This window comes from Prionailurus viverrinus, chromosome D3 (assembly GCF_022837055.1).
Source record: "Prionailurus viverrinus isolate Anna chromosome D3, UM_Priviv_1.0, whole genome shotgun sequence".
NCBI lineage: Eukaryota > Metazoa > Chordata > Mammalia > Carnivora > Felidae > Prionailurus > Prionailurus viverrinus.
In genome coordinates, this window is record NC_062572.1 from 56,203,250 (window position 1) to 56,229,576 (window position 26,327).

The window sequence follows — 26,327 nt, forward strand, 5'->3', positions numbered from 1 at the left end:
ACACTCTTCTAAAAGCTAATACATATATTTATATACTTCATCTTTGTAAGATGTTGTTTCTTTTCATCTATGTTATTTTCATGGTTTTGATAAGGCTATGAAATTAATGTGCTATTTTCCTATTCTTTCATATCCTCATGAAAATATTAAGCAACTTTAGAGTATCTTAAGTCATCTTAGTAGCCATGATTACCTCACACATTCTTTTCAGTAATCAGTGCAAACATATGGATAGCCTTCCAGTAATTGTGGAAAACATATTTATTTGTTTATTCTTACTGGATTTATCTTTAATTCAGCTGATTTATAATAATTTAAATATACACAATAATGGTTAGAAGTCAACATTCTTTTTACAAAGAAGATTTTAAAAGGCTTGACAACAGGAAATACTACATAAATTGTTGAAATGTTAAAAAAAAAATAAGGGTACCTCGGTGGCTCAGGTCATGATCTCACGGTTCATGGGTTCGAGCCCCCATCGGGCTTTGCACCAAAAGTGCAGAGTCTGCTTTGGATTCTGTCTCCCTCTCTCTCTCTGCCCCTCCCCCATGCATCGCCCACTCTCTCTCTCTCATTCTCTCTCTAAAAATAAATAAACATTAAAAAAATTTGAATGCTTTTTCCAATTTTTAAACCCATAATGTAACTGACATTTCAGATGGAAACCATAACAAAGAAGCAAACAGGAATCAGAGTCAGCATCCTGGCCAAAGTCAGTAATCAGAGATTTGATCTTGACTGAGCAGAGGACTGACCAACTCAGTAGTGACTGAGACTAAAGATCTAAAATGTCTAAACCAGATTGCCAATTATATTAATTCTTCTGTAGTTGCATATAAGAAAACTCAATTTAAGCAAAACAAAAAACAAAAACCCCACAAAAAGCAAACAATACAACATAAAAAAATATTTATGGAAAAGATACTGGATAATTAGTGGGGAGTATCAGCAGTCCATCTGTAACATAAGCAGGAATACAGGTACTCAGATGCCATCAGCATTCTGTCTTGGCCTCCAACACTCTTTTCATACTCGTTCTAGTTTTCTTTCTACAACTTGACTTTTCCATGCTTCAGAAATCTTCTCTGATGACATTTCCTGAGACTGTTACTATAGAACTTCAGCCACCGAAGTGAAGCTGACTCTTTGTCAAATTGGATTCCAGTTATGTTTGGAGGGATTTTAATTAGTCTTACTTGGGCCAAGTGCCTATCAATTGTTGCTGGGAGGTCAGGGTACTATTATTGTGCTAGCTTAAGTCTGTTCTCCATTCCTGGCCACTGTTATGGCCAAGGATGAGGCTACCGTCAGCATAGCTGCCCTCACTATAATGTTGCAGATGGTAGGGTGAGGGAAAGGATAGGGAAATAAGTCTAAACAGACATTCCCAGGGGCCCTATTCCAAAAATGGCAGGCAGACTAACAAGCTGTGATTCTACACAGAATATTTTGGCAATCATGCAGAGATGTTTCTAACAATTTGAGTTTTTCCAACAGTGAACAAAGCTATATTGTGAGGTAGAAAGCATTATGTAAATAAAAGAGATTATGGATAAACTATAAAATCATTTATTAAGTGTTATATAGGAAAGATTTGGAAAAGTCTAAGAGACTGGACTGCATTATCTTCTAAGATCCACTTTGATGGTTGATAATGCTTGATTTATTTCATTTTAGCCATTCATTGATTCGTTTAGCAATTTTTAGAGTATGTATTGTTTATGTCACTGTGCTACTTGTTTAGGATACAAAAGAATGAGACATCTTCTGTGCCATCAAGGTACTCACCAATTTGATTATATATATTTTAGTTAATACCAACAAGTTTTAACACAAGGTCTAAAAGTTACATGTCCACGAGACAATAAAAATCTTCCTTGGTGTATTCCTCACACCCCTTGCCTCTTTACCACACGTTCCGTGTTCTAGCCATAACATAAGTCATCAAAACAAGCCATATACTTCCAGGCTGCCATTCCCTTACACATTTTTTGTTTTTACTCTACCTTCCTTAGGTGTCTAATATGATGTCTCCCTTTACTTCTCACCACAAAACAAATTTACTTACTCCTCCATGTACTTTATTATTACTTCAGTAACATATTGTACTTATAGAATTTCTTAAATAATTATGCACGTGTTTTTTTCCCACTGAATTATGAGATGTGAGAGGACAAGGATGTCGTCTTAGTTTTTATAGTCAAAGTGCAACACAGTAAAAACTCAAAAAAACTGATTGTAACAAGATAAGGATAGTGAACAGTGGGAAATTTCTGAATGAAATGTGACTATAAAAATTAAAGTTAGATTTATTGTTAATAACAGAAAACAAAATAATTGTATTTTATATATATTTATAAAAACCCTACAGATGACATTTGCTCGTGAAGTAGCATAATCTTACCTTAAACATAGAAAAGATTCATATTTATAATAAAGTATAGGTCAATATTCCAATCACATATTCAAGGAAAAACATTTCAGTTTTCAATATGCAATCATTATGATCATTCTTTTTTTACTGAAGTATAATTAACATACAATGTAATATTAGTTTCAGGTGAACAACATATTGATTCAGCTGTTCTATACATTACTCATTGCTTACCACTATAAGTGTAGTCACCATCTGTCATCAAATAAGGTAATTACAGTATTATTGACTACATTCCCTATGCTGTACCTTTCATCTCTGTGACTTATTTATATGTGGGATCTAAAAAACAAAATGAACAAACGGAAACAAAAACAAACACAAAGCCAGACTCTCAAATGCAGAGAACAAACTGGTGCTTGTCACAGGGGAGGTGGGTAAGGTAATGGGTGAAATTGGTAAGGGGGATTAAGAGGTACAAACTTTCAGTTTTGGAATAAATAAATCATGAAGATGCAATCATTATAATCATTCCTGACAACTATTTTCAAAGTTATTTCAAGAAACAATGAAAAAAAGTTTGTCAAACAAAGCTCAACCATTAAAAACAGATAATCTTACTCAATATGCATTTATCAAATATTGACTTCCATTTTAACCCGAGTTCCAAAATTTTTAAAATCCTGGAAAATTTATAATGCCACAACAGTGATAGAAGAAAGAATAACTCCTGCCTTGTGTGTTGCTTTCACAAAGACCATCTTTTTTCTAATCTTTTATTCTTTATTATATAACATATAGATTACCTGTATTATATATTATAATATGTATATATTATATTACATACTCCATATATTATATATTATAATCATATTAAATCATATATTATATATATTATAACATATATTATATCTTATAATATGTATATAATAATATGATATATAGACTATATAGATTATTTTGTGGAAATGTGGAAGGTTTGCAAAATGGCAAAGAAAATTGCAAAAAATGCATATTTTCCACATCTTTCCCACACATATAGATAATAATTTCATTATAAATCTTTAAACTCTATTCTTCTGATTCCTAATCTCTTCTCTGTTTTTTTGATGAAGTTCTATTGACTTTATATTATGTTTGTATTACATCCAACAGATTAAAGATGCATTAAATATTACATCTCATGGTTTTACTAAAGCCAAATACATTTTCAGAAAGATTAGATATCATCTTTCTCTACAAATCAAATTAGAACTGAAAAAGTCAGTTTCCACACATATATTCACAAAGAAATCATATGTCATATTCTGAATTTGTCTAAGAGATGAACCTTTCACCTTCTGATAATTACTTGAGACATAAAGAATGACAACTCAAATCAACTTTTACAGTGTTAAATTATTTCATAGGTCAATATCACGTATTAAGTTGCTATTTCACATCAAACAGTTTTACATTTTATATTTGCAGACAAAATATAAAGACTAATTCATTCATATTCAAGGACTACATTATGTCTAAAATGTAAAACAGCAAATACTAATACATTTGAAGCCTCAAAACTCTTATGGAAGAAATACTTTAATTAGAAAATACTATTTCATTTTACTATAAGACAACTTTTGCTCCTGAAGGAGTGTACCTTTCATTTTACTTTTTTTAGACTGTCAATAACTATTGAATACTTCCGCCTATTTCTGATAGAGATTTTAAAGAATATAAGAAAATCTTGAGACACAACTCCTGCACTCCATAAGTTTCAATTTATTGGGAGTTATTATTACTAACTTTCTGAAATAGCTAGAGAAGTCTTGATGCAAAGAAAGCAAAAATGATAGCTTGAACTTAAAACATACCTTATATGCTCTTACTCTCACTACCACCTATGAGGTAGGTAGAATTACTGGCCCTGTTTTGCCAATGTCTTACAGCTGGGCCGAGTAGAACTCAATTTAGCCCTGCAGTCTATCAGCATGCTATTCTCTAGGCAAGTATTATAACCAGTGTTCAGCGGGTAAAACAAAAGTAAGAAAAGAGTTCTCAGGACACTTCAGTGTGCTATTATGTACAGTAACTTTAAAACAAGAATGAAATGTGCAGTATTTCCCAATCATTGGTAAAATGTACTGATTTTAGCAGAATCAGGGGAAATGATTACAAAGTCTCGGAGACTATAGAATTAGGCTCAAAATCAAATAGATTAAAAGCTAGATATAAACGAAAAAACAAACAGCCAGAGGAAACTTTATTTAAAAACGAGATGAGAAAGGTGTCTGAGTTCTAGAGTTATGAATCCATAAAAATTTAAAGCCATCCAGCTATATTAAAAAATCTCCCATATCAGGAAGAAATTCTTAAAATGAGAGTAACAAAAAATTTCTGGCTTAATATATAAATAGAAAAAATTGGTGAGAAAAAAATGAAATATTCAAACAGAAAAAATGAGCAAAGAACTTGGAACTAACGACCTCTAGACACACACACATGCACACTGGGGAAAAAAGAGCAAATTAATATAGAAAAAGTATTTAGTCTTCATGAATTAATATGATAAAACTTTTCTGCAGAAGTTATAGTAAAGTAAGAAGAATCAATTTATCACATAGCAAAAGGTAATATAGACATGCTAACTGCAAAAAGAATGTCTATATTGTGAATGGATATATTAGCTGAATCCTATAGGAGAGAAAAATAATATATAATAGAAATAATATACATTTCTCTTTGATAAAGGAAACCATAATTTTTTAAAAAGGAACCTCTTTTAATCAGGGAACCATACTTAATGAAATAGGAAATGTAAAGAAAAATCACTTTTACCTAGAAATTCTTTTAATTCAGGTAACCATGTTATGAATCATTTATCTTCATTAGTCATTAAACTAGAGGATGTAGAATATTTGTAACCCACGGACACAAAGAACCTATTTGTTAACCAAAGTAAGCTTAAACTTGAAATTGCCTCACTGTTACAGTTAGATTATATGTGCTATTTTGTTGTAATTCCATGTAAAAAGATAAGCACTTTCTTATAAATATTTTTTCTTTCCCACCTAGAATGTAAACTTTGTTTTCAACAATTTTGGTATATGTACAGATAATGATGCATGGATAATCACATTAATGTATATTATGAATAATGGTAAATTTCTTGCTGAACTGATGGGATTCCACCAAGTTGGAATTCAGTTAATTTAGAGGAAAATTTTAAGTGTGGTTTTCTTTACACAACTCAGTTTGTATCTACATCAATAGTATATTACTAGTGGAAAAAGTTGTTCTAATGGAACCATAGGTTTCACTTAGGAATGGCAGTAATGTATTTCTTCGGCCCTAATGTTAGTATTACCCTTTCATACCTTCTCCCCATACACACACACACACACACACACACACACACACACACACACCCCAATACAACATCCATAGGTATACATACCAATAAGAGCTCTTCTTCCTAATTTTACACACTCTAGGATCCTCAGCAACAAAGAAACAAACTTCTTTTGAAAAACAATTCTAGTAATTTACCTAAAGAAGGACTGAACATAGCAATAAGGAACACATTATCTCCATGCTGTTTCTATCTATAACTAATTCATTTATTGTGTTTTACTAAGAGAAACTGTAAAAAATATTTTGGAAAATTGTTTGCCTTTTCCAATTGATTTAATTGCTTTTTAAAAGATATCAACAAGCAGCTGCCTTGAAATTTTTCAAGTCTTTTGTCTATTAAGGAACTAAATGTTAAGACAACTCAGTTACATTGATGAATGTAGTATTAAGGTACATAAAATATGACCTTCCTACAGGTTTATTTATTGCCTTTGTAAGAAAGCCTTTGATATTATCAACTATTCTGAGGTTATATTTGAATAATGAAGAAACTACTCTGTTCACTAACCTTCATTTAGAAATTTTAACAACACTCATCAAGATCTGTTTTGTTTATTCTTCTAATGCAAGACTGTTCATTTTGCCTGTCATTGTGATGAACTTTGTAGGGTTTAAAGGCTGAATAATCTTAGAGGAATCCTGAGCTTTCCCACAGGAGATACTTTTTCCATGGGAGATACTTTTAAAATTCTATTGAGAGCTGTTACTTAGTGCTGATATTTCTGCTTTTGCAAAAGAATTATCCATACTTTGGCATGGAGCCTCCAGAGTGTATCTGATTTTTATTCATCCAGATTCCCTAAATGATCTTCCCCACAATGCAACTACTGGATTAATGCAAAGCATATGTTGCTAAATAAGAAAGAATTCTAGTTCATATGAGCTACCAAGTTAAAATTTAATAAAAACCGAAAGACTAACTCTTCCTTGAATATGGCCTCAGCAAAAGGTCATGCATTTTTTCCCCTCCCTCCTATAGGTCTTCAAACACTAAATTGAAAACAGGTAATGTACTGCTGCTACTCACCCCTTCATCCACCATTCACTCAGTTTTCCTCTTCTTAGGTTCTTTCCCAGAGCCCACTAAGTCATCTGAGGGAAAGGAAAATATGAGACTACAACTAACCAGAAAATAAAGAAGAATAGGGTGAAACTTGACAATGAAGCTTTATTTCCCTCTAACTGCAGCTTTAAGCTGTTAGTTGAAAAAATTTAATAAAATACTGAGGTTTCCTATTACATGTTTCATTCTACACAGAAATGTACCTTAATAGCTTCCCACTCCATGACTGGCCAATAATTCAACACAAGAGATTTCTTTGTATGGGGAGGTGTACTTTCCTATACTTTTGAAAAAGAAAATCAAAATGGACGTCACTGTGAGGTTATCATTTTGCCATGGGGGAGAAAGTAAGTCTTCTAATCATGATTCCACTTTTGAAAGATTTTAAAATACAAACATTTGGGTTTTTTAAATTACTGTGATTTAGCCAAGATCTCAATACAAGCATTACTCAGTTATGTTTTCTAGGAATTATATGATTTTCACTGCTAAATGATTTAAATTGTTAATATTCAGTATAGAAATCAAAATTCATCCAGTGGTATAGCTCTTGAGAAATGTTAAGTCACACTGGAAAATTAAGCTTTCCAGTAATTTCCTTTCTTATTCTTAAATTATCAGTTAAGAGAAACAGTTTTTGTTTGCTACAAGACAAACCAAAGATGTAAATAAAAATAAATAAATAAAAGCACCCAGGAAGAAATCTGTGCTTAGTGAAATAACAGACAAATAGAGAGCAAATGTGTAACCATCTGGAGAATAAGAAAATCAAAAGTAATAGGCGGCATTCAAAATTTATTACAAAGAAATTATGCCAAGAGCTTCTTACTGCAGTTTTCTATGGAAATGTTCAAATCAGTGGATAAAGAAATACATTATATACAACATATTTGGGTCCTACTTATATAATTTTGTACATGATCTCATGGCATAATATTTGCTAAGTAATCTAAATTAGCTTGGCTATAAATGCTGTCACACTGATTGAAAACTTGCTATCACACCACAAACAGCCAGTCATAATAAATGATACAATTTGGTGGAATTGTCTAGAGCCAGAGGGATATGATATTGGGTCATCTTTGGCAGTGTATTATTATAAAATGCAAAGAAATTAATAAATCTAAAAGCAATTGAGACACCAAACAGATACAAAATAGAGGGTAGAAAAGAGAGGAGACTTAATGAAAACTAAATAGGTCAAACCAGCAAAAGTTCATCATCACCTTAACGAGGGCTATAAGGTGGGATACACAATGGTTCCTATCATCGTCAGAAGTATAATTTTGACAATTCCACTTCCATTTGCTATTTCAGAATCTACATGGAGAAGGAGGAGAAAGAGGAGAAAAAAATAAAATGTTCTTTCCCACTGTCTAAATCAACCTTTCAGAATGTACCCTGATATCAGCATTTCAGAAATCAAATCCAGTTACCAGTTGGCATTTTCCTCCTGCATCTTTGGATGCAGAAATTGTTTTCTCTTTGAAGCCACAGTGCTTGGCATGTGTTAAATGGCCCCCCAAAAAATTTCTTGCATGGAATTGTTGGACTCTGTGTGAGAGAACAGAATCTTAGTTTGAAGGGCAATGATGAAATTTCTGAGCCTGTTTTCTAGAGCTGTGCTGTCCTAGTGTCTTAAAGACACTACCCATGTTAAATTTTAAAATTAAAAATCCCATTCCTTGACTCTACTGGCCATGAAGGACTCACTGACCACAGGTAGCTAGTGGCCACTGCATTCTGGAACAGTACTATCATTGTAGAAAAGTGTTTCAGATCAGACAACACTGTTCTAGAGCATGTCAGTAGCATATGATAATTTTCCACCCATATTTTCTAAAATCTATATTCATTTATTCATTCAGAAAATATTCATTGAATATACATTATATGCTAGGCACTAAAGACACAAAAATAAACAAGACCCCTTTTTAACCATTTAGAACCTTTTGGGGAAAGACATTAGTGAATAGATAGTCACAATCCAGTGCCATCCCAGAGGGTTAATTGGAGGAGAGCATGATTTGGGGCAAAAAGTAATCAAGAAGAAGACTACTAGTCAAGGTGAATATTTTTAAAATTAAGCCAGATGGAAGTAGAAATGGAGAGGAGAAGAAAGTGCCAACAGGTACTTAAGAGGCACAAACAGCATGATTTGATAAGAAATTGGATGTGGTAATAGAAGGAGGAGTCTAGAGTAACTCCCAAGTTTCTGGCATGAGGGAGTGAACAGAAGGCAATGCCATTAACTTCATTTGGGTCTATGTGAGGAATAACTGGTAGGATTTAGAGGAAAGATGACTATTTTAAGTTTATAAATGGGTGCTTTATAATGCTATATGGGTGTCCAATATTCTTGAGAAGATCTGAGATGAACTCAGAGGTTTTGGTACTATCATTGTGGAGCTGGCAGTTTGATGAGATCACACAACGACAAAGAAAGGAATGCTGGCAGTGAGTGCCAAGAAAACAACATTATCAATTTCTTAAAAATCTGCAGGGAAAACAGAATAAATGGGATCATAGAAACAAAAGGAAAAGAATTGAATAAATGGGATCATAGAAACAAAGGGAAAAGAATTTTAAGGAGGAGCCAACAACCTAAAGAGCTTCAAAAACTTACATAATAAGATAAAAACTAGAAAGAAAAAGTCCATTTAATGTGGCAACAGGTCATAAATGGCCTTAAATGACAGTAGCAAAAGTTAGGTAGCAGGAATCCCAGGAGTGAAGGAATGAGAAAGAAGAAAAGGCACGAACAGACCACTCTTTCCAGAAAATGTACTGATACAGGATGTAAAGAGCTGTACACAAATTGATAGGTAGATATAAGCAGGGATGTTTATTTTGTTTTCTGGTTCTATTGTGGAAAAGGCTTGTGCATTTAGTTTAAAAGTTGCCATGTCTATAGGCTATGCATATAATGGGTTCATCTTAGCTTGTTTGGATTAATTGCAGCTTATCTCCAGAGCTACTGACCCTTGGCCAACACTATGGAATGCATTAAACTAAAGATAAATGATGTTTTGAAACCATGGGTCTGTGAGTTGTTTCAGAGCAGGATATATCAGCCTGCCAGCACTGTTTAGTAATAATAATTGGATTTATAATTACATCTAATTTCAATAGAGCCTGGGGGAGGGGAACTTTCAAAGTTAAAGCTGGAAACATAGCTAGAATATATCTACGTGAGGAGTTCATTACAAAAGATCTCCACTGTGAGCAGATTTGGGTTTCCTGCTACAGAGTGTTTCAGATGCACACCAATAGTGCTTACAGACCTGTCTGTACAGACTAAGAGCACCTGTTATGACCCAGAGGTGGGAGAATAAAGAAGTATGTGCCTGTGATCTCTGGACACCTTTCCATGCATATCTTCTGTTGTTTCTATGCTATATCCTTTGCCTATAATAAAGTTGTTCTGAGAGCACAGACAGTAAACAGAGTTCCCTAAGCAGTGGAACACTAAAGGTAATTAACACATAATTAACACTGGCTAGCATGTTACTAGCAAAAATACCCTGTTCTTTGTCAGTCTGTCAAAGAATTTGTCAAAACTGTGATCTGGGGGCTCAACAATTACAATTCCTGAGGATAGTTTTCTCTTCAGGAAAAAATTTATAAAGTCTTATTTCCACAAAACAAATTTAAAAGAAAAATATTATCCAGTTTGTCTGTGAAGCATCTTACTAACCATCAGTGATATCTGACTGACTGATTTTCCATGCAAAGTATTTCATTAGTTTATTAAGAGAAGCAGTCCATTTTAGGTACTCATACCCTCTTGGTTGTATTCTTCCACTGCCTTTTCAACCATTTCATCATCCCTCCACCTTCACCATGTGATTTCATATGCCCAGGCACCTCATCCATTTCATTGGCTTGTGCTTACATCCAAAGTTTTTCCGGCATCCTAATGATGGATTAAATCTCCTCAGTTCACACTGAAAGGTCTTTTAATTATCTCTGCTCACATAAACATCCTATAAGTACCCGGGAAAAGAGACCAGATGGTAATGTTCATAGATACAGACTAAGGTGAAACAGAGGGATAGAGTGATGAAAGTAGATTATCAGACCGTTTAATCAAGTGCCGAGGAACGTATCTTTTAAATCTGTAAGATGTGGAATTAGGGGTGCCTGGATGGCGCAGTCAGTTAAGCGTCCGACTTCAGCCAGGTCACGATCTCGCGGTCCGTGAGTTCGAGCCCCGCGTCAGGCTCTGGGCTGATGGCTCGGAGCCTGGAGCCGGTTTCCGATTCTGTGTCTCCCTCTCTCTCTGCCCCTCCCCCGTTCATGCTCTGTCTCTCTCTGTCCCAAAAATAAATAAACGTTGAAAAACAAAATTTAAAAATAAATAAATAAATAAATAAAAGATGTGGAATTAAATTCCAGATGGGCTCCTTATCCGCTATATGACCTTGAGAAGACTACTTCATGTATGTGAGCATCAGTCTCCTCCTCTGGAAAATGGTAAAAACAGTAACGTCTCAAAGTGTTGTGTGAGGATTAATATAACATATATATGCAAACTTTTTAGTCCACTGACCAGCATGTAATAAGCATTTAATAAGCTGTGATTTAAATTCAGTGAATGAGGGGCACCTGGGTGGCTCAGTCAGTTAAGCGTCCAACTTCAGCTCAGGTCATGATCTCATGGTTCGTGAGTTCAAGTCCCGCGTCAGGCTATGTGCTGACTGCTCAGAGCCTGGAGCCTGCTTTGGATTCTGTGTCTCCATCTCTCTCTGCCCCTTCCCTGCTCACTCGCTCTCTCTCTCTCAAAAATAAATAAACATTAAAAAAATAATAATAATAAATTCAGTGAATGAGAGTTCACTAACAAATTATATATTCATGAATACAATCTTAACCTGTCCAAATCTCTCCATACCTCAGTTTTCTAATAGGAGGGTAAAATTAAATTGACCTAAGTGAATTTCTGTGAACATTGAGAGACTGAATACACAGAGGAACAAAGGCCAGACCATATGTAAAAACAGAATGCTAACCCACAACCTCTACACCAACCAGCCTAGGAAGCCAATCCATCACCTGTGCAGTAATCAGCCAGGAACAGTCAGGACTTTGTCAATTACTGCCAGCTTCTCCAATACCTGCCTGCACTTACAACTCAGGACCAACCAGAGAAAGCCAGATAAACCCTTCAAACCAATCACGTAGGATATCTTGCTCCTAGTTAGCCCACCTCCAGCTTCCGCATGCAACAGCCTCTAGTCAGAGCATACCTAAAGTCTTCTCTTTTTTTCCCATTAGAAAACGTTCCCACTCCCTTGTCTCCCTTGGAGTTTCTGCCCTTCACAAATGATAGTGGTGACTCCCTTGCTATTGTAAGCGCTGAATAAATAGCCTCTGTTTATTTTCATTGGGTGGTTTTTGTATCCACAGCATTATAACTGAGGCTAAAAGTTCAGCACCAATTTTGAAATTCCATATATTTTTATTAGTGTTATTATTGTGCAGAAAAAACAGACATCATGATCATTAAGGCTCACCCATGCGACCATCTGCTTGTGGATATACTACTTTTCCACCAGGCATATAATCCAGAAGCTTGTGATCAATCCAATTCTCTCCCTTACATCATTATCACAACACAGATTCTTCGACTACTTTGAGTATTCCAGCTGCTTAATCTCTCTTATTTTCCCTTCTTGCCATACATTTTTCTGCTTTCCATTTTGTCTGAATTCCAATGTCTAGCATTTTAGTAATTCTTTAGTCAATATTCTCATTAACCTTAAGTTTCATATACCTAGATAAACTCAGGGTAGACAAGTACTATTCTTATTTGTTTTTTCCCGGAAACTCTCCTTCCTTTAAAAAGAAAGAGGGTTCCTTTCCTTTGAGAACTTGTTTGCCCACTCCATCCACATGTTTCAATAGATTGCAGACAACTCTAGTGGTCCTAACCCCAACGTGGATGCTGTAGGAACAGGCAGGTGAACCAACTGGGATCCAGGAGATTCATCCCAGGGCATTTTTAGATTTTATTGTTAGCTACAAGGTTGGGAATTTATGAGTCCAGAGCTCTTGGCAATCATAGTTCTAGCCTAGTGGAATAAGCCAGTGTGAGAATGAGGTCCATAACTGGAAGGAAAAAGAAAGAGTGTATGCAGATTCCATTCACTGCTATCAGGAATAGAGAAGAAAGAACAAACTCTGAGGATTTAGTGACAAGTTAGTTGAGTCTGGGTTGTGTATAAGAACTGTGACAGTTACCAACATAATGGGACTTAACCCAGGTAAATCGGTAGATTAATGTTCAGACTCATAGTTTTGATAGTTCTGGAAATTAGCTGGATATGGTTAATAATAAAAACCTTAATAGTGCAGTAATAAAGTGAGAAGTATGTATTCAGGATTAAGAAGTATTATACATCAAGATAGAAGTGTACTAGTCTCACATATAAAGTCTAGAGTATAATTTAACATAAACTAAAAGCTCAAAATCCTTCAGGTTGTTGGATGTGTCTCACAATTGGCCATTCATTTGTCTTTGAGTTTTTAACTTTGGTAAGTGATGTCCTAAAATCTATTTGCCACAGTAGGACCAAGAAATGACTGGTGGGGGCGTGGGGGGAGGATATCTCTTAGAATGCTACATTTGGATCAAGATGCCCAGACAGATCATGCAATAGTAAGTAGGCCTGGGAGGTTACCAAGTCAACTGACAAATATTTACTGAGCATTCAAGAATGTCGAGAAAGCAATTGAAAATGCTTTGAATTGGAAGTTGAGGACACCCTTAGTCTCCTGGATTTTAAACTTCCTAATTTTCAGGCCTTGGCCAAGTCATCTATCAGCTGTGTGCCTCATTTTCCTCATCTGTAGAAAGGAAGTGTTATTGTGGAGCATCTTATTTGAGGTGCTGTAGGACAAATAAAATTCCCAGCCCTAAATAGGGTGTGCAGTATTTGGGCAGACACTGGACAGATAAAATATCAAAAGAAAAACAAATAGCAATTCAAAATAATACTACATGAGCGACCACAAGGAGGCCTTATAAGCAAAATAAAAGGTAGAAATAATTACTTTAAAAGAATAAGAGCCTAGGGATGCAGTTCTAGACAGTGTGAAGTACAGCTGGGTGGCCAGTGGAGGGAGACTTTACACCCCTTCCCCACGCCACGGGGATTTTTCTCAAACTCGCCGAGTGTCAGCTTTACCACACTGATTAAGGATTGACCCGAACGGGGTGTAACTTGGGGCGCAGGCCTGGATGCTGCCGGGGGAGCCGTGCAGGCGGCCAGGAGGAGCGCGCAGCGCCGACTCACCGACTCCGCCCGTCTCCGCCCGTCTCCCAGCGCCGCCCCTGCCCACTCCGCCGCCTCGGCGGCGCCGGCCGAGGCCCTCCGGGTCTGTTACCCGGTGTCCGGGCAACCGCGGGCGGGAGGCGGCCCGCTCCGGATCTCCGGGCGCGCGCTCCCTGGGCCTCCCGGGCGGGTGGTGTGCCAGCTCTGCGTTTCCGCCGCAGACCAGCCCACGTGGGGGCTCCCAGCGCCTGGCCCCCAGCGTGCGGCCACCTCCGCGCGCTTCTCCTTTCGTAACCTACTTGCCCGGCCAAACTGCTTCTCTTTACTGAAGAGGGAGGTGTGGGCCCGAGTCAATACCTTTCCTACAGTACTTATTGCGAGAATCAAGGGATCACAGCCTTCAACTCCAAGATAGGAGGACTTTGTTTCTTACTCTCCAAAGGCGGTTTCTGGTATCCTCGTTATCATTTCTATCAAAGGGAAGCCTTCCAGCGTGTTTCCTTGCCCCTTGGTACAAAACAAGAAACACTCAAAGTGGTAAGCTCCGTTTGCTTTGGTTGCTGCTTCTAAGGTGACTTTACTATTGAAAAACCTGAACAAACTATTAGGGACGAAAGGAAAACTGTGTGACCGGAACTTGAGGTGGGGAAAGCAATGAATTCAAGCCATTTGTATAAGGGTCTATTTCTAATAAAAACCAATTTTTAAGCACGGTCCGTCTCACAAAGCATAAAATATTTGTTTCGTCTTCAGGGAATATAAATACTGTGACCTGAAATAGCCCTTAAAAACACTAGGGCGTCACCAGCTAGCCTTCTTGGCTGAAACCAACCACTAGATGATAAAGATAGTTTAAAATATAGCATCAGGATAAGAATTAGCTTTCTTACACAGACAAATCATATTTCCAGGCAACACTGAGAACAGGCAAAGGCCTGCCAAGGTTAAGTGATCAAAATCTATTACTTTAAGACGCAATTCAATTAGTAATCCTTTACAGTGGTGGGAAATCTGCAAGGCCATACCTGGAATAAGATCATTCTAGCCATAGATGTAAAAGAGGAAGCAATAACAAGCAAATTAGAGAGAGGTCTTGATCTTAAATTAATATATGCAGAAGCAGAGCTCATTTTGTAATTAAAAAAAAAAAAAAGATTCCAGAATGCACCCTCCACTTCCCCATCTCCTTCCATTAATTATTTAAATTTGACATGTTAGCAATACAATGTTAAATTTAAACCAAATGAATCATTTGCATGCCAGTAAATATATATTCATGAGGGTTCAAAGTATTTATGTGAATATATTAAAACAATACCTAGATTTTCCCCCCAGAACAAAACTTTACCTACAAGAAACTTCATTCTTGACAGTTTTCTCTTAATTGATTAGAACTCATTGATAATTGCTATATATATATTATGATAGGCAGAATTCTGAGATGAATTCCAAGGACCCTACCTCCTGGTATATATGACCTGCCTAGTCCTCTGGACTTTGAATATGATGGATTTTATTCTTTTCATTAGCTTGCTATATGATACAATTGACTTTAACAAAGGAGCCGATCCAGAGTGGCTTGAACCTAATTGGGTGAACTATTAAAAGGAACTGGCCTCGGGTCACCTGGGTGGCTCAGTCAGTTAAGTGTCCTACTTTGGCTCAGGTCATGAACTCATGATCTGTGAGTTCGAGCCTCGCGTCAGGCTCTATGCAGACAGCTCAGATCCTAGAGCCTGCTTCGGATTCTGTGTCTCCCTCTCTCTCTGCCCTATCCCACTCATGCTCTGTCTGTCTGTCTCTCTCTCAAAAATAAATAAACATTTAAAAATATTAAAAAATAAAAAATAAAAGGAACTGGCCTCTTCCTGATGTCAGAGATTTGAAACATCAGAAGGATCTGACACAAGGCATATTCTCCATCATCAGCTTTGAAGATTGAGGGACCATGTGGCAAGGAGCGCAGGCAGCCTCTCAGACCTGAGAATGACCCCAGCTGACAGTCAGCAAGAAAATGGAGACCTCAGTCCTACAACCTCAAGGGACTGCATTCTACCAACAATCTGCATAGACTTGGAGGAGGACTGTGCTCCAAATGAGAATGCATCCTGCCAACACCTTTGATTTTGGCCTGTAAATCTCTGAGCAGTCAACCTCTCTTGGGCTTCAGATCTACAGAATTATGAGCTAATAAATGGTTTTACATTTGGGGTAATTTGAAATAGAAAACTAAAACACCTATTAACGTTGAATAAATGAAAGTGAGATTTTTAAATACAGGAATATCTCAGTAATTCAGGGAAGGATTGTAGCCAAAGTTCAAATAAGACAGAAATCAGACACTGTAAAATTAAATCAATACCAGATCAATTATAAAAAAATAACAGGTAGATAAGGTCATCTTATTAGCAAATAGAAAAACAGATTTTCTACAAAAATAGAACAGAAATAGCAGATTTTTCTATAGCAACAAGAAAAGATAAAGACCAGCATGACATATCAACAGTACACAGAGTAAATAGATCAAATAAAAATACATTCCCTGCAAAACTATCATTCAAGAATGAGAGCAAAGAAAACCGTATTTTGAAATAGCAAAAGTTTATCATTAGCGGACCCATACTGGATGATGTACTTCAGGAAGAAAGAAAATAGTAAAGATATTGTGAAGATATATGGTTAAATCTAAACAGTCTTCCATTGTATGAGAACATGTCAACTATAAACTTGTTCTCCAATCGTTCATGGCTTTCTCTTCCTAATAAGCCTTTATCCGATTAGTCTTTAAGATCTGTGCATGAAACTGTTTTAATTTATCTCTGACCCTATTAGACCATTTCAAGAATTAGATTTAACAAGAGAGTGTTTGGGCCCCCTTTTTAACTTACACCAGAACTATTTAGAGCTGCTTTTATATTAAATAAATGCATTACCACACCTGCCATAGAGAATTAGCTGGATTCTTCTATTTATTGATAATAATGATGTATTAACATGGACCAGCAGGGTCCTCAATAGACAGTTGGAACCAGTATTTAATTATATCTGAAAAAGTGGCATGATATCAATTTCTCTAAATTAAACATTATTGTGTTTGGCAAGACATTCTCCAAAATTCAATTTGCTTATATCAAATTACTTTTTACAGCAGCTTGATTCAGTTTTATATTGTAAGTAATTCACACTGATGTACAATGAGAAAGTAAGAAGTTCAAAGAGAGCATTACTAATGTTTCTCTATAATGACATATAGTTTAAAATATTTTAAGACCAAAACCATTTTGCTCCATCATCAATGGTGTAGAATTTGGAGACAATCTTATACCTATTCATGTGCTCAAGACTACTGTTACAGCTTTCTAAAGTAAATCTTCAATGATTCTAAATACTAAACATTCCTACAGATACCCTGGTTGTCACCCTGTGTGAGGTTGTGGTCATTTATTCAGGCAAGCTGTCCCTGCATTTTCATCACAAGATTCCACTCATCTCATCTACTTGTCATAACGCATATGGATCTGCTTTCAATCCATGTACTTTATAGAATACATACAACCCAGTACTTCATCAGAGAATATAACCTCAAACTCTCTCTGGGCAGTTTTATCAAAGTTTGCTTGAAAGGACACTATTTACAAAGTGTATGTTGTTTTAAAGAGGCAGAATTTGGAGCCTTTTCTGTGTGGTTTCAGATATTTTCCTGAATCAGGTGCAACCAACATCAAGTTACCTATTTGAAAATTATTAGCTTCCCATGTAATGCGGTCATTTTTACAGTTAACATTACTCTTTCAACTTTTATCAAAGGGAGCTTTGATTAAAAGATATATGAAATGTACCACTACATTAACGGTAGATAATACTGTCCATCATATCACTCAATGGATCTATACAAAATGATGGGTAGAAAATTAATGTGTGTATGCAAGAGAGAGAGAGAGAGAGGTTTAGTGGGGTAACAGGAGAGATCTGACAGGCAGTTGTTTAACCCAAGGAATGAGTGCAAACCATGTATAAATTATGAGATGTATATAGCTATTCAGTTTCTCTTTTTATCCTAATAGACATTAAGCCTAATTGTAGCAACCTTGTTAGCCCTTTGGTCTTTATTTTCTACTGTCATTTACATTGCATTAGCTTTCATTATATATTGTGTTGCACATGACTTTAAATTTGTTGTGAGAAAAAGTTAGTTATGTAAACGTAAAGCAAAAGTGAATATGAAGGGAATGCTTAATAAAGATATAGCCTGTAAATTTCATGTAATTTAATAAGCTTGATTATCAACACTAATTTCTTCAGTATTGGGGGAAAATTAAGTTATAATTTTATTTTTTTAATATTTTAATTTTTTAAACTTTTATTTATTTATTTTGAGAGGGAGAGAGAGAGAGAGAGAGAGAGAGTAAGTGTGGGCACAAGCGGGGGAGGGGAAGAGATAGAGGAGGGGAGAGAGAATCCCAAGCAGGCTCCACATGGTCAGTATGCAACCAATGTGGGGCTTGAGCTCAAGAACCCTCAGATCATGATCTGAACTGAAATCAAGAGTCAGCTGCTTGATCGACTGAGCCACCCAGGTACACTTTAAATTATGGTTTTGTAAGACAGCCATGATTTCATATGATCCATGGCACTGTCTTAGCACATTTAGATATTGTCTGTAAGATAGCATTGACTATGGCATTGAATCTAGTGCTCTAGAATTGATAATAATAGTGAAAAGTACCAGACTTGCAATCTGCTAAAGGCATAGTTTTCACATCTCCAACCTCTCATGGAAACAGACCTAAGTAGTATAGTAAAGAATTAATCTGGTGGTTTTGGCATATTACCTATGCCAGGATCTGTGTCCCAGCTGCCCACACATAGCAGCCCTTTCAGTGGCAGCCACCAATCTAGGTTTGATCATCTTTACTTCTTTTGAGTTGTTCTTTCCTCTCCCACAGGGTAACTTCTAGTCAGTCTTCTGCTGAGAAACTTTGTTCCATTGCCAAAGCAAGTCACTTAAACATGAGATGGATGGTTGGATGGATAGGTAGATAGATAGTCAGATACATACATATATACATATCATGAGCAGGTATCATGAATTACCTTTCACTGGAAGAAACTGAGAGGGGGAAAAATCTCTTTGCTCATGGCTTTGTCTATGATCAATGGAATCATCACTTGCTAATCTCTTGGACAGATACTATCCTCTCTTTTTTAAATGAAACTGTGGGGGCATCTGGCTGGCTCAGTGGGTAGAGCACACAACTCTTGATCTCTGGGTCATGCGTTCAAGCCCCACATTGGGCATGGAGCCTACTTAAAAAAAAAAAAGTCAACAACAACAACAACAAACAACAGGAGCGCCTGTGTGGCTCAGTCAGTTAAGCATCCAGGTCTTGATTTCAGCTCAGGTCATGATCCTGGGATCGTGGGATGGAGCCCCACGTCAGGCTCAATGCTGCACGTGGAGTCTGCTTAGGATTCTCTCTTTCTCTCTCTCTCTGTTCCTCTACCCTGCTCAGGCACTTCCTCTCTCTCTTTAAAATAAAATAAAATGTAAAACAAAACAAAACAAAGAGCTGCTATTTGGAACAGGTTATATGACTTGCCCAGAGGCACAATTAGTAATTGGTGGAATAATATTCAAACAAAATTGTGACTAAAATCAGTGCTCTTCACAACACACGACTGAGGGAGTCCATTTTATAGGAATATATAAAACTCATCCCCAAATAGGTAATTAATTATTGTTTCTTCTACATATTTACTTGTGAATATTTCACATATTTCACAGTAAATTATCTGGTCATGATAATCACCAGGAGATGGAGGAAGAGAGTCAGGAAAAAGAGGACTTGTTTTCCTTAGTTGGTAACCTGTCAGGCAATTGATGGAATACTCAAATGAGGACACTGCGGAAAACTTAATAAAGGCACTGTCTACACAGGGCAATACCCAGGAAGCAGTGTAGATTTATTTGAAAGTAAATTTAGATTAGTCACAAATGTATACTGAAAACTCTAGGGTGACCTTTAAAAATGTTTCTAAGAATTATATTTGATATCATAAAAGACAAAACAGAATCATACAAAATGCTCAATTAAAACCAAAAAGGGAAAAAAATAAAAAATTAAAAAAAAAAAACCAAAAAGTGATAGAAACAAAGGGGAACTTAAAAAAAAAAAAAAAGAAATGAAGAACAAATGAAACAAACCGAAAGCTGACACTCCCTGACTTTAAGGACATAATAATTATAATAATCAGGACAGCATCGTATTAGTGAAAGAATAAAAGAATAGATCAAGGTACAGAATAGAGAATATACACATAGACCCAAACAAATAGAGTCAATTAATTTTTGACAGAGGAACAAAAGCAGCTCAGTGGAGAAAGCTAGTCTTTTCAACAAATGGTCCCTGGAACCGCTAGACATCCACATGCAAAAATAAATAAATAAATCCAATTACTTGCCTTAGACTTTCACGATAAATTAGCTTAAAATTTATCATAGACCAAAATGATGATTTATTTTTATTTTTTAATTTTTGGGGATGATGACTTTTTAGATACAACACAAAAGTATGATCCATGAAAGACAAAGTTGGTAAGTTGTACGTCATTAAAATTAAAACCATCTGCTCTTCATAAGATTCTGTTAAAAGAATAAAAAGTCAAGACACAGACTGGAAGAAAATACTTTCAAAACATATCTGATAAAGGGCTTACATCCAAAATATACAAAGAACTGTGAAAACTCAAAAACAAGAAAACAAGCAACTCATTCAAAAAAAGAAAAAAAGGCCAAAAGATGTAGGTGTGATACCTGTGAAAGGAGAGTGGTAGGCCAAGCCCCTGGCTATTCTTCAGCTCTGAGAATGTCTCAGCCAAGCCAATGGGGAGCTCCGGGGGGGGGGGTGTGTGTGGAGAATTTGGGATTTGTCCATTTTTGGGGCAGAACGTTGGGCAGAAATGGCCTGACTCTAGTGTCAATGCCAATCTACTGCTTTCATGCTCAGTCATTGACTGGGAGCAGCCCCAATGTGAATGCTATGAGGCATCCCTAAGTTGCCTCTTCCAGAGGCTGCCTGCTCATTACTTATAGTATGTCCTTTCTTACAGGGACATCTCTATCTTAAGGATAGAGAGATGAAGATTTGACACATTGTTATGGAAGGACATGAAAGCATACTGCTATCTTCCAAGTGAATCTAACTTGTTTCTGATTATAGTTACTGATAGGAATTGAAAAAAAGGAGGATTTGTTAAGTCTATAGTTGTATATCATGGACTAGGGGATCTACTGGTTTGTTTCAGTAAAGATTCCACATCTGGAACCACAGCTGCAGAGCACCAACTGACTTTTCAGCAGCCCTGCAATCATTCTCAGGACCTGGGTGACTTTGCACAAAAGTGGTGATGGGATAGGGATCAGTACCTTATTTTCTTCAGGTCTTTGATCATGGCACTACTCATTAAAATTCCCCAAGACGTGGCATTATTACTTTTGGTTTACTTTCTCAGAAAGAGAATTAGCAAGGGGGGCTTCTACTTGGCTTTTATACCATAGTAACCCCCACTTCATTGGTCACAGTGCCAATGTGGGGATTCCACTAAATGTTAAGTATATCCATTTGCACTGTACTTTCTAGAATTAGGGTAATAATCATATGATTGGCATATGATTTCAATGAATCCAGCAGGAAGCATTTCCATAATCTTCATTCTAACTAGTGAACTGTGGTGGCATTTTGGGTCTCTAGAGATTAGCATCATTTCAGAAGCAAGACCTAATAATGCCCGGAAGTTCTGGGTAAATTCCTTAATACATGTGATCATGCCTCTTGGTCCTTCTGGGCAAGGTCTGGAGGAAGAGTCACATACTATACTAGCAGTTCCTCATCTAAGGTATTTTATGTTTGGAAAGTGGCTGAGTTCTAAAAGTAGGTACAAGTGTATGCATTCCTTAAGGAGACCTGATTTGGTTTTTTGCCCACTAGATCTAGAGACTTTCTGCCTATATGTGTCAAGACGTATGTCATAGGCTGCCCAACTGTTTTATTCCTGGATACCTCACAAGCAACTGGACATCATCACAGTTGCCCATGGGATGTCTCCTGTGATTGTCACTCTGCTGGTGCTGCTCATTGTGATCACTGCCCTTACCTTGTATCTGACAGTAAAGTGCATCTACCTGGCTTCTACAAAAGAAAAATGGCTCTGACATGAAGGGAAGTTCATTGGAATTTGGGGGCTCAAATTCCATAGCTTTGTCTGTGTCTGTCCAATGTTTCTCTTTTTACTGCACAGTCTCTGCTTCTCCATCAATGCCCTTAACTTAGCATGAGACATTTAGAAATGTTAAGCACTTAATTGGTGCTGGATCCCTGCCTTCATTAGAGTCAAGCTGTGGGCTTGATTTTTGCCATATTTTCCCTGACTTTAGGAGATAAGGAGTTCCTTGAAAGCTAACATAGGAGCTTTCTCATTTTCCATTGATGTTCTGAATTAGCATTGGGTCAACCGAAAAGTCAACAGACCACCCAGCCTTTGTATTCATTATCATTGCCACAGTGACTAGTTAACAAAGACAGTTTATTTCCAAACACCTTACTTTCCATATCAACCTCATCCCATGCCACTGGTAATAACTTGAATTACGATAATGCCATCACATGACTCAGATTACTATGTTACATTTCTGTCTAGTGAGCAGTGCTCACTAGTGCTCTTTAGTTATGTGAGAACGTCAATTTCAGAATCCCAATTCGAAGTTATGTTTCCTGGTACCATTATGCTATCAAACACTGTAACAATCAAAGTATCAGCAAAAAGAAGGCATTCTAAAGTTGTAATGTGGAGAGCTAAATAAAAGGATAATTTACAACATGTAATTAAAGGTTTAAGGGAAACCAAATGACTGGTGAGAAATTGTAGGAATAACATAAAAGGTAGTTGTTGCCACCACAGTCTAATGATGTAAGGGGAAATAGAAACTAGCAGAACCACGCAAAGCCCTAAAAGAGGATCATCTAACAAGAATTCTCACCTTCAGCAATCTAGTAGGAGTGAAAGTAGAAGATTAAATACCTTAATATCACTCTCTTCCTACCCTCCAGTCTCTTGCTGGTGTCTCCCATGAAGACCTAAAATCCAGAGAGCAAGGGTTCCAATTGACTTAATCCAAATAACTCACCCTTCTCAAATACAGAGCAGGGTGGTGAATGGTGCAGAAATGGGTGCAGAGGAGCAAACGAAAAGTATCCAGTAAAGTGTTACATGCTCTTATAGATATCTAAGAAGGCACCCTGAACCAAACTGGCCCAGTGTGGACCTAGCCTCAGGATAAGGGATAATAGAAAATAGCAAAATTTTAAGATATTTTGGGTAAAGATATAAAAGTAGAAGGATATATAAGCTTCACTTTCTGGTTGAAACTCAGGAAGATGCTGAGCCTCAAAGAGAAGCCTCTTAAACCAACATAGTATAATGGCATATTAGAAATTGTGACACAGCTATTTCATATGGAGATAATCTGAGACAGCCCCCTAAATGTCACAACTCAAGTCTCTCACACCAACAGAAAAAGGAGGAAGTGCAACCGAAATGTTTCTATATTCACCACCCTCCTTGAGAAGATTGTGGGAAGTCTGAGATGGCTGAAAGAAATGAAAAAGCCCTCCAAATAATCACAGGTGTCCACGGCCAACCAATAAAAGCCACAATGAGACCTTAAATGTGGCCTCAGATGCCAGTGGGACAAGTGCTAAGAATCAAAGACCTGATGCACTCTGTCTCAGTTGGGCAGCATAGAAGAGAAGATAAGCCACACCCCTCAATGACAAATTGTTCCATAAACCACAGTGGGAAGAAGAGTCTTTGGTCTACTCTGCTTTGATGGAGTACAATTGAAATGAAAAATATTGGAATGTCAGCTAACTTGAAATTAGTTAGATTCAGTTATTAACCGTCAATAAAAATTGGTGTCCAAAGTAGAGGTTGTTCAGTTGACAACTAAAAGCTACATCTGCCACCTGACTATATGATTGGAGAATTCCTACCAGAAAGCTTTAAACACACATACATATGTAGTATATCCACGTAATGTGCTCCACTAAACATAATATGAGCAAAATTTTAGATCGAGATGAACAGATAATTTTCTATATCCACAGTTCTGTTGTGATTATCATCAGACATTTCATTTGAATTCCAACAAAATATTTTACCCATATGGCCCACTGGGCTAATCAGCACCACTCAGCTTAAAGTGTTCCAAGTTTTCTCTTCACATATTTCTGTAACTCAATATCATTAAAAAGTTATATTTCTAAAGCAGCAAGCACATTTGTAGTTATTTTCTTTTACTTGAATCTGAGATTAATTCTAACTGATTGTATACTTCAAATTTATAAATTTTACAAGAGAAATAGCACAGTTATCCTTAATGAAGCCCCTGTGGTGTGTCAGCCCAACCAGTGACTATTACCACATGTCTTATTTGGCCTTCATGGTTTCCCTCTGTCACGACATGCTATTGTTAATTATTATCTAGAATTCCCATGAAGTTTATGTGTGTGCATTGCCTTGGAGTCTTCAGAATTTAGTCATGACTATTAAAACAAAAACGTCAATTTTAAGAGAACTCTACCTTCTGTTAGAGCTTAATAAGTGAGAAATATAAAACTAATATTCTTCCTGCTTTTCAATATATAATGATGACAGTTTCTAACTAATAGCCATTTATGCTTCAAATGAACACAACATATGCCAGGTTTCAGTCTCAAGACAATTTTTTATGACCAAGTCACCAGATCCTAAGGAGAAATTTTTATAGTTGAAATGTTGTTACTTCTTTTGTGCACACACAACAGTTGCAAGGCTTTTGTCAAATTAATTATTTTCATTAATAATTTAGAAACTCAAAAATGATTCTTGATTTTAATGTCATAAAACCTATTAAAATGTTCTTTTATAGTTTCTATCTTATTAAATTTATCTGCTTCAAGATCTAGTTTTCATTGTAAAATTGATCCACCTAGCTAGAAATACACACTAATGAAAACTAGTGCTTCCAAAGCCACATGGCCTAATGGCTTCATCGTGGTAAACATGACATAACACATAGAGTTGTCAAATCACTATGTTGTACACGTGAAACTAACATAACATCGTGTGTCAACTACAATAAAAAAAAGTTACATCAAAAAAGATTAATATTCTCCTTGTTTTAATATAAAAAAAATAAAGGCTCTCTCCATTTACTTAAGTAACTTGTATTTAGCTCTTGCTCTTTGGGCATTCTTAAATTCTTTGCTGTTCATTTCGTTGATTAGCAACCTCGTTCAGGAGGAAGAATGAAATATAGCAAACAGCACACTGAATATTTATTACATACTAGACACTGTTCTAAATGCTTTACATCATTAATTTATTTAATTATCACAATAATTCTTTGGAGCAGTTACTTTTACAGGTGACTAAACAAAGGTAAGCTTCCCCAAGATATCACAACCAGTAGGTGGTAAAGAAAGCAGTCAAGTCCAGGCAGCCAAGTTATAGAGATACACTCTTAGCCGCTTTGCTGGGCCACCTCACATATGAGAAAACACAGGAAAGTTTCACACAGACCTTCACACACTCTCCTATTTTTTAAGTATAATTTATGTAATCATATCCCATGACCACTCTCACCTACCTCTACTTTCTTCCCACTGCACACCTACATGCATCTCCACTCCCACCACTTTCCATAGAGGTCTTTCTAGCCCCAGGAATATATAAACAGGATAGTAAATTCCGGGATGACTCTAATTCTGCTTGATAAGGGTCAAGCCTTTTCCCCTACAGAGTTTTTACCACTGGGAAATGAGAGCCACGTTCCACCTGACACTTGAAAAATAAGGAAGATTAATAGGTTAACAAAAACAGGTTGTGAAATCCAATCTCGAAAAGAAGAGCTGAGGAGATTAGATGTTTGTATCACCTAGTACTTACCTTTCAAATATACCATTTGAAAATAAAAGAATGTAACTAAACAAATATATACATGCTGCTATACTCAGACTTAACTTTTCTTATTCAGAGATCTTGAATTTCTACCATGCCACAGAGCTTTAATTTACTCTCTTGAAATTATTAATGACAACATTAAACGTCCTAAAGCAATTCTTTTTAGTTAAAAGAGTTTTAGCAATTATATTTAAGTCATTAGCATTGGTTTATA

General features: G+C 36.4%; 1 protein-coding gene across 7 annotated transcripts in view; it reads right to left on the minus strand.

The window, feature by feature from the left end:
• Positions 1-14,243, minus strand: part of CCDC178 (coiled-coil domain containing 178) — a 514,890-nt gene extending 500,647 nt beyond the window's left edge. For 2 of the 7 annotated variants that reach the window (XM_047828870.1, XM_047828872.1), the window contains exons 1-3: positions 14,135-14,243; positions 8,063-8,156; positions 6,801-6,865 (exon numbers count right to left, since the gene is read on the minus strand). The gene's annotated coding sequence lies outside the window, so the exon portion shown is untranslated. Of the gene's footprint in view, positions 1-5,908; positions 5,920-6,800; positions 6,866-8,062; positions 8,157-14,134 lie in introns of all 7 variants that reach the window. The other 5 variants (XM_047828876.1, XM_047828875.1, XM_047828871.1 and 2 more) reach the window with 4 other exon arrangements.
• Positions 14,244-26,327: the final 12,084 nt, after the last annotated feature.